This window comes from Drosophila innubila (assembly GCF_004354385.1).
Source record: "Drosophila innubila isolate TH190305 chromosome 3L unlocalized genomic scaffold, UK_Dinn_1.0 0_D_3L, whole genome shotgun sequence".
Lineage (NCBI taxonomy): Eukaryota > Metazoa > Arthropoda > Insecta > Diptera > Drosophilidae > Drosophila > Drosophila innubila.
In genome coordinates this window covers 12357209-12373398 of record NW_022995376.1, presented here as the reverse complement: position 1 = coordinate 12373398, position 16190 = coordinate 12357209, and positions in this window count along the sequence as shown.

Sequence of the window (16190 nt, the reverse complement as noted above, 5' to 3'; positions counted from 1 at the left end):
AAGAAACTCGGTAAGCCTTTTAAAAGTGGATTTTCTTGAAATCTAAATATTCCACTTTGCTATTGTGTTTTTTCTGTCATTTCTCTTTATCTCGGTTGCATGTCGTGGTATTTGAGACAATTGAATATTTAATATTTGCTCACAGAATGTGTGATGTTTTGTGTGTAGTTCAGACAACAAAATAAAAACAAATATTACAAAATGGAATAAACTAAAATATCCTTTAAAAAAAATTACGCATACGCCATGTAGACGCAACAAAGAGTCATTTGCGTTCACGGAGCTGTCAATCGCCTGTACAACATTTTGGATTTAATTAAAAATTTAATAAATTCTGCGACAAACACATACAAATACAGTTTAACATTGCCTCGAAAAATAAACAAAAACTATTTCAATGCCCGATCGAACACAATATGGCAAACTATACAGTGTGTGTGTGTGTGGATAGCAACTATGGATGTGTGAGTGCCTTGTAATGCTAATTTAAATAACGATAAGCTCAACAACAATAACAATACCAACAACAACAGAAACACACATGACGGCAGCGACAACAATGGCAGCAATAATAGGAAAACAATTTGACATGCTGTGATTGTGCCAACGTTGTTGCCATTAATACTCTTCCAAAGCGGAAGTCTCGTCAATTTGTCAAGCTATTTGCTACTTTACAAAAATAAAAAAAATAGAAAAACACTTGTTTTATGAAAGAAAACGCATTTTTATATTGATTTATGCAATTTAATATTATTAAATTAATGGTATTTCCGATAGCAACAACAAAAGCCTTCACTTAAATCGCAATTTAATTTATAATTTTAAATTAATTTTGAACTTATTATTAAGTATTAGAAAACACCTAATATTCATATATATTTTTATTTATATAAATTTTTGTGACTTGGAAGATAAGTTCTCAAAAATTATATCTTTTACATTTACGAAGCACCGACATTTCGAACGGTTGTTATCATAAGGAGATCACCTAGAAATCAGCTGTAAAATACCCAATTTCTGAAAACCCACTAACGTATGCATCAGATAATACTAAAAATGGTTAAAATTTAATATTCGTAAGAGTGTTAAAGCGTCGACTTTACGCCTTGCTTCATTGTTAAAATTGTTGTTATTGTTACTTGTGATGCTGCTGCTGCAGAAGCCAGACAAACTGTCAACGTCAACTTACAACAACACTTACACACACACACACACACACACATACACACATATTAGCGTTATGTGCAAAAACAAATAATAAAGCCACTTGCGCATGAAGAAAAAGAAAAATAGTTTTGCATGCAGTTGGGCGTTGTTCTTATTGTTGTTCTTATCGCAGTTGTCCTTATTGTTGTTGTTGTTGCAGTTGTTGTTGTTCTTGTTGCGTGGGCTTTTGCTGGCATACAGCAGGCATTATCCTTTCTATCACTTGCCACATTTTCGCATAATGCGGCGTAAAATAGCAGCACTGTTGTTAGTCTATTGCTGTTGTTATTGTTTTTGTTGTTGTTGTGAACAATGAATACATTTGTAATGTTAATGGAATGCAGCGGCAACAGAAGCAACCACAACAATAACAAGAAGCACAACTTGCTTCGACATCAGCAACTATTTTACAGCTGTTGTTCCTTGCACTGCGCTGCGTTGTGTGTTTATTATTTGAGGCTTTGTCATAAAAATAAACTCGAACCACAAAACGACGCCTTCTAGCAACAAATGGATGACACTGCGTTGCTTCACTTCATCAGCTACTTTTAACTGCAGAAGTTTAATTACATTTTCTTACTGTTATATTATTCTATTGAACTATATGATCATCTTGAAAGGTTCTGAGAGTAAAGATTCTCTGATATAAAATAAAAAGGCTTTATACATAAAGTCTTTTCTCTATAAATATGCACGATTAAATATGCTACTTTTGCTTTGTATCAGTCAATCATTAGGACAAATTACCAATACATATTTAATATTTTTTTATCACTAGCGTGAAGTGAAAATCACTTTCCTTTGATGCCTGTCTACTTTACTAGTTTTTTTTTTTTTTGTCTTTTATGGGGCAATGTGTCTGAAGTTCTGCATTGAAACAAAATAATGTACAATTTTTATTAGAAATATAAACAGCAAAAAGCAAATGCAAGTTGCTCTCACATACACACAGATACACACTATGGCAGCCGCAATAAAGATATAAAAGGCTCAGCAACAGAAGGAACAACATAAGCCTTTTGCTCGTCGTCATCATTGTTGTCGTTGTTGTAGTTGTTGTTGCTGCTGCTGCTGTTGTCGGCAACGAAAGCAACAAAAAGCACAAAAGTATTTGCATTGCAAATGCAACATAATGCACAGCAAAAGCAACAACAACCAGAACCACAAACACACGCACTCACGCAGGCAAAGAGAGAGTCGCATTTGCTAGCACTTCCGAGCGCTTCCTGACAACAACAAGGAGCAACAATGACAACAACAACAACAACAACAACAGCATCAACAATGGGAACAAAGTATTTACTATGACAAGTATTTAAGTTTTCTGTTATTTCATGTGTTCTTTTGTTGTTATTATTTCTTGTTGTATAGTTTAATGCATTTTAAATGCCTACATAACAAAAACCTATTTGCCACATATCGAATCAAACTTACTAAAAGTAGATAAATAAATTTAAAAAAAACTTTGAATTTTATTGATAGAGAAATTTTGTATATATTTTATAGAAGTTTTAATCAAAAGGCAACCTTTTTAAACAAATACTTGTGTGGAACTTATTCAAAAGAGAAATTCAGAATAGTTCCGATCATATGAACATTTGTATGATATTTGCTAAAGATAACATTTATTTTTGAAAAATAAACAAGTGTACTTAAAATGCTTGACCAACGAATCGACGGCAATGAACTTTTGATTTAAACAAAGTGCAACGCTCTGTTGCCGCTCTCAAACAACTTTAATGATGTTGCACAGAGGCGTTGTTTAAAGGGGAAATCCGCGCAAAATAAAAAACCATGATTTTAAAAAGTCAGCACAGCCATTTCTGTAAACAAAAAAAAATAGATCCAAATGAAAGTGTGTGTAAGTGAGTTGTGTTGTGTATTGCTGTTGTGTTAGGGTTTTGGAACTGCATGAATTAATGCAACATCACGAACGCGGCGAATCCAGAGAATGACGACCCACGGAAATGGTAACATCAAAAGCAACGTTGCTATTAACCGACGTCGTCGAGTGTTCCAATTAAACTCAACACGTCAAACAACAGCAACGACGACGACGATGACGACGGACGTTGGACATCGTCTGTCAAGTATACGCCATGTTGGCTGCCATTGCCATCGGTTTAGCTTGCTGTGGTGTTCAGATGCTTGCGTTGTTTGTTGTGTTGTGGCATGGAGTGGTCTGGATGCTTCTAACGATATACTCGTTAGTCACGCGGTTAAATTTCATATGACAACGCCCAGTGAACGTTGCGCATCTTTTAGTTTTAAAGCTAGTCTGCTACAGCTTTTCCCATCCCATATTCTACAAGTATCTTCTTCTATTTTTTTTTTTTTTTGTGTGTTTCGTCAGTTGCTAGTGTGTGTCATGTTTTGATGGCTTGTAACTGCTCATGCATATTCATGCAAAACGTCTGTAGAACAAACGAACCGCGCAGTGACTGTCACTGCCAATGGCATTGGAATTGGGTGTTGGACGTTAGAAGTTGAGCTCTGAATGTTGGGCAACGTTAGGTTTGGGCCACGACTGCAAATCAACACGAACACTGTTGAGTTCCTCAAAGAAACTCCAGTGCTCCAAAGTCCTAAAGTCTTTCAGTTTCAAACAGCATCAGAGCTTGTACTTCTATGCATATGAAGTGGCAGCAAAAGGACCTTAACTAACTTACTTGATGAGGTAAAAGTTGGAGGTCGAGACTTGGGTTGACTTTCTAAAGCAATAACTAGACGCTTCATAAAGGTGTGAAAAGCAAGCACAATCTTTGTAGAACAAGAGCAACGATAAGTGCTTTAAAGAAAAGATTCCAAAGTACTGATTATAATAGAAATAAAGTCAAAAATTAGTTCAAGAAAAGTTCAATAGAAGTAAACACAATGATTTATAGATTTCCATACAAAATAAATACAGCGCTTCTTCAAATTAAATGCAAATATGGAATCAAGCATATATTTTTGAAGTTAATTAATCAAGACTGTTAGAATGTAAAATTCTTTAAAAATAAAGTCAAGTTTCTAGTGAAAGTATCCTAAAAGTTAATCATTAAGGAACATTGAGTATGATAATAAAAATTAAGGATAATTACATGATAAATTATAATATTTTGTCTTCTGCTCGATAAGTTTTCTGTATGCATTTCAAGCATAACTTTTTAGAAGCATATATGGTTATTATTTTGAGCTTACAGGACGTTATTGTTGTATTCTACACTTTTAGCTTTTGCAATGTCAGCCCGAAAGTATGCAATATTGTTTTTAAACTTTCTCCCGACCGACAAAAGCAGTGCGAGTGAAAGTTTCAACAGTTTTGGGTAAGGCAACACCATCAAGAGGCACACAGTACGCCCCCAAAAAGTGCAACCAACTGCGCTGTCATATCGCAATCGACGCACAAAACTATGCAATGCCCATTTGCCAAAGTTAGTGAAACATTGAGATTGTGAGGAGTGGGAAGCATGGGGAAGAGGTGGTGGGAAGTCATCGGTAGGACAAAAAAGATAAAGCTACCATCGTAGCACACTCAATGCTTGACTTCAACAAATTTAATTCAGCAAGTTATGACAAAGTTTTGTTAAAGTTTTCACGCTCCCGCATGTCCAACTGTCAACTAGCTGTCATCCGCTCCCTCTCTCTTTCTCTCCTTCTCTCTCTCTCTCTTTCAATCGCTATTTCTCCGCTTCAGCCTCATGGCTTGGGCGCCTGAGCCGTTTGTGATACGCTGCTTAGCTCTTGAGGATTTGCCAAGCCGTTTTCATGTTTGAATATTTGCAAATGCGTTTGCTTTTCATGCGCAGATTTCAGAACTCGACAAAAAAAAAAAAAAACTGAAAGAAAAACCTTTTTGTTGTAATGTAAATGTGGGGACGAACACACGCCGCTCACATTTCAAATGTGTGCACTTAAGTGTGGGGCGAGAATAAAATGCCTTAAAAGCTTCCGCCTTGCTTTACATGGCGGCTTAGACGTTGTCCCGCCCTGCCCCTTCACCATGCCTTCTTGCACACATGACACCAGACAATCAATAACCATTGACAAGCCACAAACAACAACAGGCGCATTAGTTGCGCAAATCCGCCATCCCTAAAAGTATGCAAAGACTTTCTTTATAGCTTTCTCAAACTGCAAATCGACGTCAACATTGACGCCGACGTCGCCGTTGCCGTCGTCGATGCTTTGTCGTTGTCGATTTCGATTTCGTCTTCGATTTGGCATTTTCATATGATTTGATTACGTTTTTCATTTCGCCCGTTGCACTGTTCAATTGTCAATTGAAATACAATATTTCTGCAGGCAAATATATTTATTTTTCTTATCCCGCACTGAGCGACAAACAGACGAACTCAATGACTGGCAAACTGCTGAGTTCAAGTGTTTATACTCGTATCATAATAATAGGAATATTTTTGACTGAATATTGGCTGGTTTTAGTAATATAATGGTTATTGATGTCAAGTTTCAGACATAAGATTGAACTTCTTATATATTTATCATAAGTACGCTCAACATAAGTAGATATACATAAAAATAAATAAAAATGTCTGTTGTCCAACTTTAATTATGGTATTCAAACTTTCCACATATTAAAGTAAATCGCAGAGGTTTATCTGTCAGTTAAAGCGTCCAATGCTTCAGTAGCTCGAATGCCTGCAACCCGCATGTCAATCACTGAGATTGGAGTCCAAAAACCGAAGCCGTTCGATATCTCACAGCGACGTCTATTGATAATGGGGGCAAATGACGCGGGCTGTTGTTTGGTGTAAGTGAAGATGGAGGTGGATGCTAAGCAGCTGCACGTGACTGCCAAAGTGATTGCGCTGGCAATGTGAAACCCACAATCTACCCCATCCCAATGCCAATTCTCGAATTCGAAATCATATCAAACCCCTAACTATGCCATACCAACTTGTGTCTCTGTGGGCGTTTTGTCTGCATTCAGCGTGTGTTTTATCTTTATGGCTCAAATCACACACGATACAGACAAGCGATTTGGCCAACCCCCAGGTAAAACTTTAGCACACTTAAAGTTGCCTCATTAGAGTTGAAGTGTTCTTCTCAATGGGTGTGTGTGTGTGTGTGTGTGTGTATAGATATGCTCCATTGTATATATAGTTGGCATGCAATGTATCTCTATCTGCAGCTATCTAATGTGCGTGCCAATCGCTTTTTATGAGACCAAAAGGTGTTGAAAATTAGCTCAAGTTTAATGAAGTATATGAGGGTTGGTCAATCCCATCCCATTCAGCTCTAGCCACTTCAACTGTCTACAATTGTCTGCATTCAAGCTCTGTATCTAATGCGTTAAGTAGCTGCTAACCCAACGCACCATGCGAACCACTTTTTGCCCCGACTTTTAAGTGGATAATGCATTTCCTGCACCAAGGAAGCAACACAAATACTTACAACGCACACCAAGCAACTGGCAGACAAACTCAGCCAGATTTTGGATGTACAGCATGCGGTACAGGCGACAAAATTTCACATTTTACAATAAATTCTGGATATGGTATGAATAACACACAATATAACTTATAGAGTTCTACGCTCTTCGACTGCTCTATTAAATTAAAAATCACTTTAAATATTATACTTAATAATAAAATATTTTTTAACAAAAAATAGCTTAAATAGCTTAGCTTAAATTAATTATTGATGCTTAAAGTTAAATAATATGGAAGAATCTTTATAAAAATTAGCAACAATGTAGAACAGAGTAATGGAAAATAATGTTAATGTAGTAAAAAAGGGATTAGCTTGATATATTATGTTACAAATCAAAGCGATACGACAGAGAAACTGCGAGATATAATTAAAGTTATTCAAAAATATGACAAGAGTAACCTATAAATTTTTGTAAATGTGTAATATATCGAAAAATCACTTTAAAAAATATTATTTAACAGCATATTGTATATGGATGACTCTATATGGATCGGTTTTAATATTCTGTCGCCTGTGCGTAATATCCAATTCGCCTCGTTGCACATTCATACAACAACAATGAACAACACTTCATTCGTCGTCATCAGTGAGCATCGAAGCGCATCTCTGCCATCATCTGCTCCCTCTCACTCCATCTCTCTGCTATCGTCTGGCTGAATCAACCGCTAGGTATGCTCTATAAAATTGTACTTAAAATGCCACAGCATGCCAAAGCTATACACGCCCGCTCATATGCCACGCCCATTCTCAGAGAATGAAACATTTTGCAATCTGTTACTATTTCCTTTTTTTTCGGGAATGCCAAAGTCGAAGCTCAAGTTTGAGTCAGCTACTGTTTGTTGTTGTTGTTGTTGTTGCTGTTGTTGTTGCTGTTGTTGTTGTAGTCTTTCAGCTCTGGCTTTCGCTTTAGTTTCTGTTTGCTTTGCTTTTCACTTGACTTATAAGCTGCCATTTATTGCTGAGAGCTAGAGAGCATGGAATGACGGAAAGGCGGTGGCTTAAGGGTGTGAGGGGTGGAGGGGTGGAGGGTTGCATCGACGGCCACGCCCACAATACGTTTGCAATTTCGCACGTACGTGAGGTAATTTTAAATTGTTTTGGGCAAATTTTTTCGTATCCCATTTGCCAGCCACGCCCACCACAGCCCACAGCCACTTCGCCTTCACAATTGCAAAGAGCTTTTGCTTTAGCAATTCGTCTTTTGACTTTGACGTTGAGCTCATCCAAAAAAAGTCAAAAAAGTAATCTGGCGTTCAAGCAGGTTGACTAAAGAATACCCCGTATTTAGGTGTAGCAACCTATTTGGAGAGCTCTAACTACGAGCTGATATTTTGAATGAAAGACGTCGATTTTTGATATATTTCTGTCAAAAACAGCTCAGTTGTGAAACAAGTTAATCTAATAAATTGAATTCCTGTTATAAATTGTGCTATTAAATCATAAATAAATCAAATATTCTTAGCATTTATCCTTCAGAAGTATTTTTATATTTTTATTTAAACAAATGTACTTGGTTCAAAGATAAAAAAAATCTTAAATAATTTCAGAATAACAAAAAAATGGTTTGTTATAAAAAAGTTTGTATACTGTAAAAGGGACCGCTCTTAACTAACTTTTGCAACAATATGCCCTCTATAGTCATTTCATGAGAACGCGGTATGAAAAGTATGCAATGCGCTTTGTTATTTCTTTGCAGTACGCGTTGTCGAGCAATGCGCTCAAATTAAGCGCAGCTGGGCAGAGACAAAGCAGCGGAGAGAAATAGAGATGAACACACAAACACACACACACACACACATATATATATATATACTCGTATACGTATATCCAAAGAGACAGCTGTTAATAGTTGCCGCTTTGTACACTATCCTTCTGCTATTCTCTTTAGCTATTGTCCTTGTCAGTATCTTTGTCGTCGTCTTTGCCGTCGCTGCTGTTACATCAGCTTGAAAATTAGTTGCTACTTTTATGCTTCACTTAGTTTTTCTTAAGTAGCACGGATCAAGTAATGCGTGTCTATGTGTGTGTCTGTGTATGTATGCATGTATGTATCGTCATCAGGTGCATGTGTGTGCTACTTTAAACTTGCACTGCCTGTATGGGGATTATTTTCTCTTCTTTAACTGCACATTTTCTACTTAAAAGAGTCTGTCAACGTGATTGCATGTTAGCACTATGTTTTCTCTTTCCCTCTCTCTCTCTCTCTCTCTCTCGCTCACTGTCTATCTCATTCGCACTGTCTCATTTGCTGTCTTTGGCTACATTGACTAGTACGTTTCTGAGCTGCCCCATGCTTGGGATTTGCGGCTAAATACAGTCGAGTTGACAGTAAGCAACTATTAGAAAGCTTTAAGAGTTGTGTACAAGCATAGAATGTATGTAAGTGGGCAGAATTGCTGAAAGAAAAACATACATATTTTAATAAACTAAATTAAATTAAATTAAAAGTTATTGAATACCCGAATTCTCATTTAATTTATTAAAAATTTGAATTTCAAACCTTATTCTTGCTAAACTCACTTTATTTAACACTGATTAACTTTAAATTTTAAAATGCTTCAATTATAATTATATTAAAATATATTTATTATTAATTTAATATTTATCAAGTACACATTCTAAATATTGTATCGGCAAGATTTTTCGAAACAGGCCTGTACAACAACTTTATTAAATAATAAGTCTTCAACAATAACAATCTGCATAATGCTCGTCAGTATTTTTCACATAATAGTACGAGTAGATTCATAAAAATAGTGTATTTTAAATAAATTGTCTAATTATCTCTTATTTTGTAGAACATACCACAAAACATGTTTTTTAGTGCGACTTTATTCAAGAAAGTTCACATCTCTGTTGTATTGTTTGTCTTGATAATCTCATTAAGCAAATTATTCGAAATGCAATACAAGGCAAACAAATCAAAACGAGACCGGAGCAAACAAACGTGACAAATGCATCAGCCTCCCAATCAGGCGACCGTCAGTCAACCCGCCGTTGATCCGCCTGCGGGACTGCAAACTTGTTCAGCATATCCTTTTCCTTGTGCTGTGTGTATGCGAGAGTGTGTGTGCGTGTGTGTGTCGCTCGCTTTGAGTTCATTAGTTCTGTGGCACGTCACACGTTACACTGTTTATTGAATTATATGCAATATAAATAAAGGAATGAACTCACAAACAAACTCTCTGCATCTCTCTTCCTGTGGTTTATTGAGCATACGCCTCATGTAACGCAGCTGCCTTTTAAATTTAATTAAATTCTCGGTATGTCGACGATTTTCTCATGTCGTTTTTGTTTTATGCATATTTGCATTATTTCAATTCGTTTGTTTGTCTGCTTCGCCCACATCCATTTTACAATTTTTCGCGCCTATCCTCGGGCCAAGTTAATCTAATTAAGAACCTGTATGAAAATTGTGTGCATCACTAATTGCATTAGCTAATGAATTCAAATAGTATTTATCTAATAGTTATTTTCATTAATTTGCCAGAATTTTTCGACTGTTGCATTCCACTATATACACAATTTGAACTTTCACTGTTTCGGCAGATCGTAAATAATTATAAATCGCATCAAATATATATTCAAATACCAACTACATATATTTCGGTAACATTTTAATACATTTGTTTGCGTCAGTTTTGTGGTATTTAAATCAAACTCATTGCTGGTTGCCCACTAGATGGTATCGCAATTGAGAACATTGTGTGTGTGTGAAAATTGTATCTAATTAATGATTTCAGTTTCACCAAATGAATGTTTAATAATAATGCGAATTTTCATTGCTTTACATTTACCACAAGTATGCAATGCTAGTAAGCCAATCATAAATATGAAAGAGGCTAGATTAATAAACTTTCTTTATACAATTGATATACTTAAATATTTTTTTTAGATATATTTTTGATATTTTTCTGTGAGACAGCGTTTTTACATGACTGTTTAATAGATTATTATAAAAAAGAATACATTTTTAAAAATTCTAAACATCAATAGATATCGATTAGTAAAATATTATTAATAAGTAGATGTAGTTGTGCTTTAAGCTCTTAATAACTTAATTCTGTTTCCATTACCGATCACTTTACAATGTAATAATAAACGCACACACAACTTAAAGACCACTCAAGTCTGATTCAGGTCAAGAGAATCATTCACCATTCCACGTTCTCCGCCATTTATGTAATGACTTTGGTCAACAACTCATCAAGGATATGTCGCCCTGCAGTCTCCTCATTTGGTCCTTTTCTCCTCTCGCTTCGATTCGGTGCTGCTGCGGCTGCGGTCGGAGCTCAGCGGGCATACAAAAGCACTTAACTCGTTAGCGGTTAACGCTATATTGGTAAGCCAACAGACACGCGCACAATAATTAAACAACATACGACTTACATGACTTGTCAACACACAAGGCCAACCAGTCAAACAGTTAAGCACAGTAGAGCCTGACACAGAGCCCGGCCCAGGTGTCCTTACCACAGCAGCCACCTGATTTGCAATTGATTGATTGATTGATTGATGATTGAATGGCGGCTGCCACAAATCTTAGCCAAAGCGGCCTTAAGAGCAGAGATTGCTCAACCAATTGTTACGACTTTGCAATCTTGTAGTTTCAATTAAGCAAAATTAATGCGCTTAACAAAGGCTCAAAACCAGTTACAAAATATTGGCCAAGAGAATGAGCTGGCACATGGCTAAGTGCACAACATGACCACATTTTTGGCAACTTTTGAAAGGGTACTCCATTAGAAGGTAATTTCAATAAATTGATCTTGTTTTAATAGCCATTGCAAATAACAAAGCTGGTCTAAAAAATATACAATAGAGTTATAAAATGTGAACCATATTTTTAGTAATAAATACCAACCTTGGCACAAATCTTGTTGCTCTTTTTTAGCGCCACACTTTAGTGTTAAATAAGTTAAGCACGCTCAGCTAATATACTGTGGCTGCAAGTTGATAAGATATAAAGACGGAAAGAAATAAAAAAAATACTTGCCTCAAGACTCAACACACGAAATTCTTGGGCAAAGTACGAGAGTTTGGTAGACCAACCCATCCCATGGCAGTCCAGCTAAGTCTAGCATGGACCAGTGCGGAAAGGAGCGGAAGCAAGGACGACGCGTCGTCACTAGCGTTGCCGAAATAAAAATAACAAATATCCACAGTTAATTGAAATTCCTTAACTTTCTCAATTAAACTTTCCTGTAATGCTTTCAACTTCGCCTCGCCAGTCGACCAGTCTTCTGAGTCGCAGTTGGGACACAAAAAAAAATTGCACTCGCCAAGTTTTGCTCAATCTACTCGTATCTATCTATCCTCCGCTTCCTCATTCTTGTGCGTCCAACATGGCGTATGAGCAATGGCTACGAAAGCCGCAGCCGCAGTCGCTGCGTTGCGACGTTGAAAGTGGCCAACCTGTGGGCGTTTTTCGTCGCAAGTTTATGAACTTTAGAACGGCGGCAGATTCCCTAAGACTATCTTGAAGTCAGCAGAAGCAACAACCAGCAACAACAACAACAATAACTGTCTGTCTCTGCCGTTTTTTTTTTTTTATAATTTGTTAGAGTCTGTTGAACAGTCAAAACTAAGATACCTTTATTACTGACTATTGTACACCTGTACTTAGTTTAATGTTAATATATTAATTTCCTAAAAAACCTAAAATGTTGACAATTGATTAATATTTAATTCGATATTAACTTTTATAAATAGAACTGATAAGATAGAATTCGAAATAGGGACATTATTTTTAATTAATAATTTTTTTATTAATACAAAATTCTTTATTGACTTTTGCGCTAATCATTTGTATTTTATACTAGAAATTATTTGTGCTCAAATATAAACAGTTCTCTGTGTCTATTTCACAGGACCAGCATTTTATTCCATAATTTCGTTAGATTTTAACGGGCCTAGCCGTTCCAAAGCCTTAAAAAAATACTTGAGACATACTGCTCTAATTTCACGACAACAGAATCATCTTAAAAGACTTTGTTTCAACCACTTCTCGACAAGTTATATTAATGTACAACATGCATTTCACCTTATATTATACACCCTTTAAAAATTCAAGGCAAGGTAGCTAGCAGATGAAGAAGAAGAACAAACTCAGGGCTGTTCGTCGTCTTCGTCGTCGTCGTTAGTTTATAAAAAATGCACAAAGCTGCCGTGTTAAGAACTCGCTGGCTGCTAAAAGTGGCTGCCTTACGACGTCTATGGCTCATTCTTATCAACTTTGGCCGTGCTTATAACTTCGCCCTCCTCCTGTCTGTGTGTCTGTCTGAATGTGTGGAGAGGTGTGTGTGTGTGTGTGTGTGTGTGTGGGCCCAAAAGAACTTTGTTGGCTGCACGCGACAAGCAACACCATCCAGCTATTCAGACAACTTCTGCTAACAACAATAATTGTTAATAATGTTTATGAAAAGTTTCCACGTCGCATCGACTTCGTCCTCCGTTGCCACTTTGGCTATAGTTTGGCACATCTTTTGGTTTTGTTTAGTTGACTGTCTTATTTCCTTTTTGCCTGTTACCGGTAGCAATTGCTATAGTTCTTGTTGCTCTTGGTTGTTTGTTGTTGTACGCTGTTGTTACTAGTTGGGCAATTGCCTCCAATGGCAAACATTTTATATTTGTCAGGGAATATTGAAGCAGCTACCAGATGCAGAAACAAGACCAGGACTACGTTCAGGGCCAAGTCCAGGACCAGCCAGTTGCCCAAGTTTAATGATATTTGTTTATTTATAGCTTGTTAGATGACCAAGTTTCTGTCAAGTTTCTATTTTGCTATGAGGCTATCTTTGCTATAAGATTTTCTTGTTGTGTTAAAAACATCGTATTAAGTGCTTAATAATGGAAGATTTGGTGTCAAGATAATCAGTTCATGGAACTTTAACAAAGATGAACTGAAACAGACTTTTTGCAATCATAAATAATGGTATTTTCAGCATTAAGAGGCAATTAATTATGTCAGTCTGTGCATCTATTCATTAATAATTAAAATGTCTCGCTAGAAAAATTTTTTACATGTTACAATAATTTAGATATAGTAAAATTTACAACAAGTAGAGAAGCCTAGAAATTGGATTTTTCATTTAAACTGTTAGTCATCCTATTTTAATCTAATAGACATATCATTTTGTCCTCATAGTTATTGTATTATAAAACTCTCAACAATTTGTACCAAATAAGGTTTATTATATAAATAAGATCGATCCATTGACACTTCTCTCAACCATTTAAACAAAGTGTATACCAATTTTGAACGTGTAAAAATGTAATGTCTTGGATGGCCTTCTGGTCTTCTGTTACTATCAGCTGTCAAGGTGAGGGTTGACGGCAGTTCACCCAATAAGGAAATGCAGGACACACTTCAATTTAAAATATAAGCCACTTCAATTCACAGCAAGGAAAGTACGAGTAGCAGAGCTTTCACCTTTGTCACAGCATTTGACATGGAGGGGCCTCATCTTAAGCCCGCATGGCCAAGTCCGGCACCACCTTGGCTCGTGGCTGATGCTTGACATCCGGGGGAAATGCTCTCACAATGCCTGCCAGCTGATGCGAGCTTCCGTCGAATAAACACCCTGGCAGAGCCGAGTACAGGTAACACAGGCAATGAGGGAGGAGCCATTTGAGCCAAAGACTGTTGCTTAAGTTGTGCGCCAAGTGTTCAATATATCAATCAAAGGTGTTGAAAATAAATGAAAAATGTGTCGAAAGTTTATCATTTCTGCAGAGGCACCCAACAACACCAGCACCAACACATCGAAAGGAACGATACCAACATATAACGACAACGACATCGGATTTTCCTTTGCAATTTTCTGAGAGCGCTTCCAAACAAATGGGGCGTAAAAATAAAGTAGCATGAAGAGGTAGCAAACGACATGAAACTTTTTCCAAATCGATTAAGCTGTGACAGCCAGCACAACCTGCAGCGCCCTTCACAAAGTGTTTAAGGTTAACGTTTGAAAAGTGAAAAGAATTTTCACCAAACTCCAGGTCCTTTCCTTTAACTGCTCCCCTTTTAACTCAAAGACTAACCGCAAGAATAGCGCACAAAACTGGAGTCGAAGGCATTGAGACCATGGCTAAGCCCTGAGCTGCATTTTACCTATGCAGCGGCAACTATTTTCAAAATCTGTCGAAAATTGTGCACTGGAAATAAGCCCCAGCACACAAATAAATGCAACGATGCGGCGCCATTTGGCAGTCAAGTTTTTGGTCTAAACTTCGCAAAAGAACCAAAGAGATGTACAAGAAATATTTGAAAAGAAATTGCTCATAACTGAATACTCTTTTTAGTATAACTAAAAACGAAATTCTAAGCATAATTATCTACTTTGAGCATTATTATAAATTTAAAATAAGTAATTTATTAAAAAATGCATGCTATTTTAATGTAAAACTCTTTATAAGCTAAGAGGAATTTTTGAATGATATATTATTATTTATAAAATTTACAAAAATTTATTTTTCTTTTATAAAAAAACACCTCACAGTTTTTGTATACATAAGTTAATAATGATTATAACTTCAGAAATTATTCCCGAATTACAGATCTGTTTAATTTATAAGCTTTTATGTATAGTTTATATCGTTTATATTATATAATTAAATCAATATCTTTTTGTCAGATCACTACAAACTAAACAAGCATAGTAAATAAACAAATTTATCAACTCTTTTTGACAAGTGTATGAAGAAAATGTAACGTTAAGCAACGACAAGTTATTGGGAAAAGTGTAGCAGAAAATTTTGCTGACTGCTGCCAGGAGCAGAAGAGACTCCAAGCCCAAAATTGGAACCCGCCTCCCAAACTAACCAGCCACCCATTCAATGCCTCTGACTTAAGCGTCGCACTTCACTTAACTTTTTTCTTGTTGTTGGGAGAATGGTGATAGGGAGGGGGGATATAGGAATTCTCCAGTGTTTTGCTTTTGGTCAAGTATGATTGGAATTTTATATGGCGCAGGAGGTTCGACGTCGACGTCGACGTTGACGTCAAAATGGCCAACACGTATTCGGCCAGGAGGAGGCGAGTCAGCTCAAGTGTTTGACTTTTAGTTGGTTGGGTTTTTGCGATTCGAGGGCTGCTTAAAAGCATTTTGCAGAGCATAGCAAATTGTTACTTGGTCAGTGCTTGTATTATTATTAATTTATGTATGGCGTAGTTCGATCAAATCAATAAACTAGTCACGTTTAGAGCAAACCGAACTGAACTGAACTGAGTATCAAGCCGGAAACACAATGACAATACCGGAAGCTTTTCTGATTCGCAACAAAACAAAAGGCCATTTGCAATTTGTTGCCCGAGTGTCTGAGGCAAAAAGAATGCTTAATTTATGTGCGCTTATCAAAATGGCGCTAATTGAAAATTAGCCTGTTATCATGCAATTATCTATAGACTCGTCTCTCTCATCTCTCAGTTGTCTCACCCATCTGAACCAAGTGAGCCATGTGTGCTGTGGCTAAATTCAATTTCCACATCTGATAGATAAGCGCCCAAATGAAGCTCGCTACTCGCTGCCGGAAGCACGAGCTCAGCT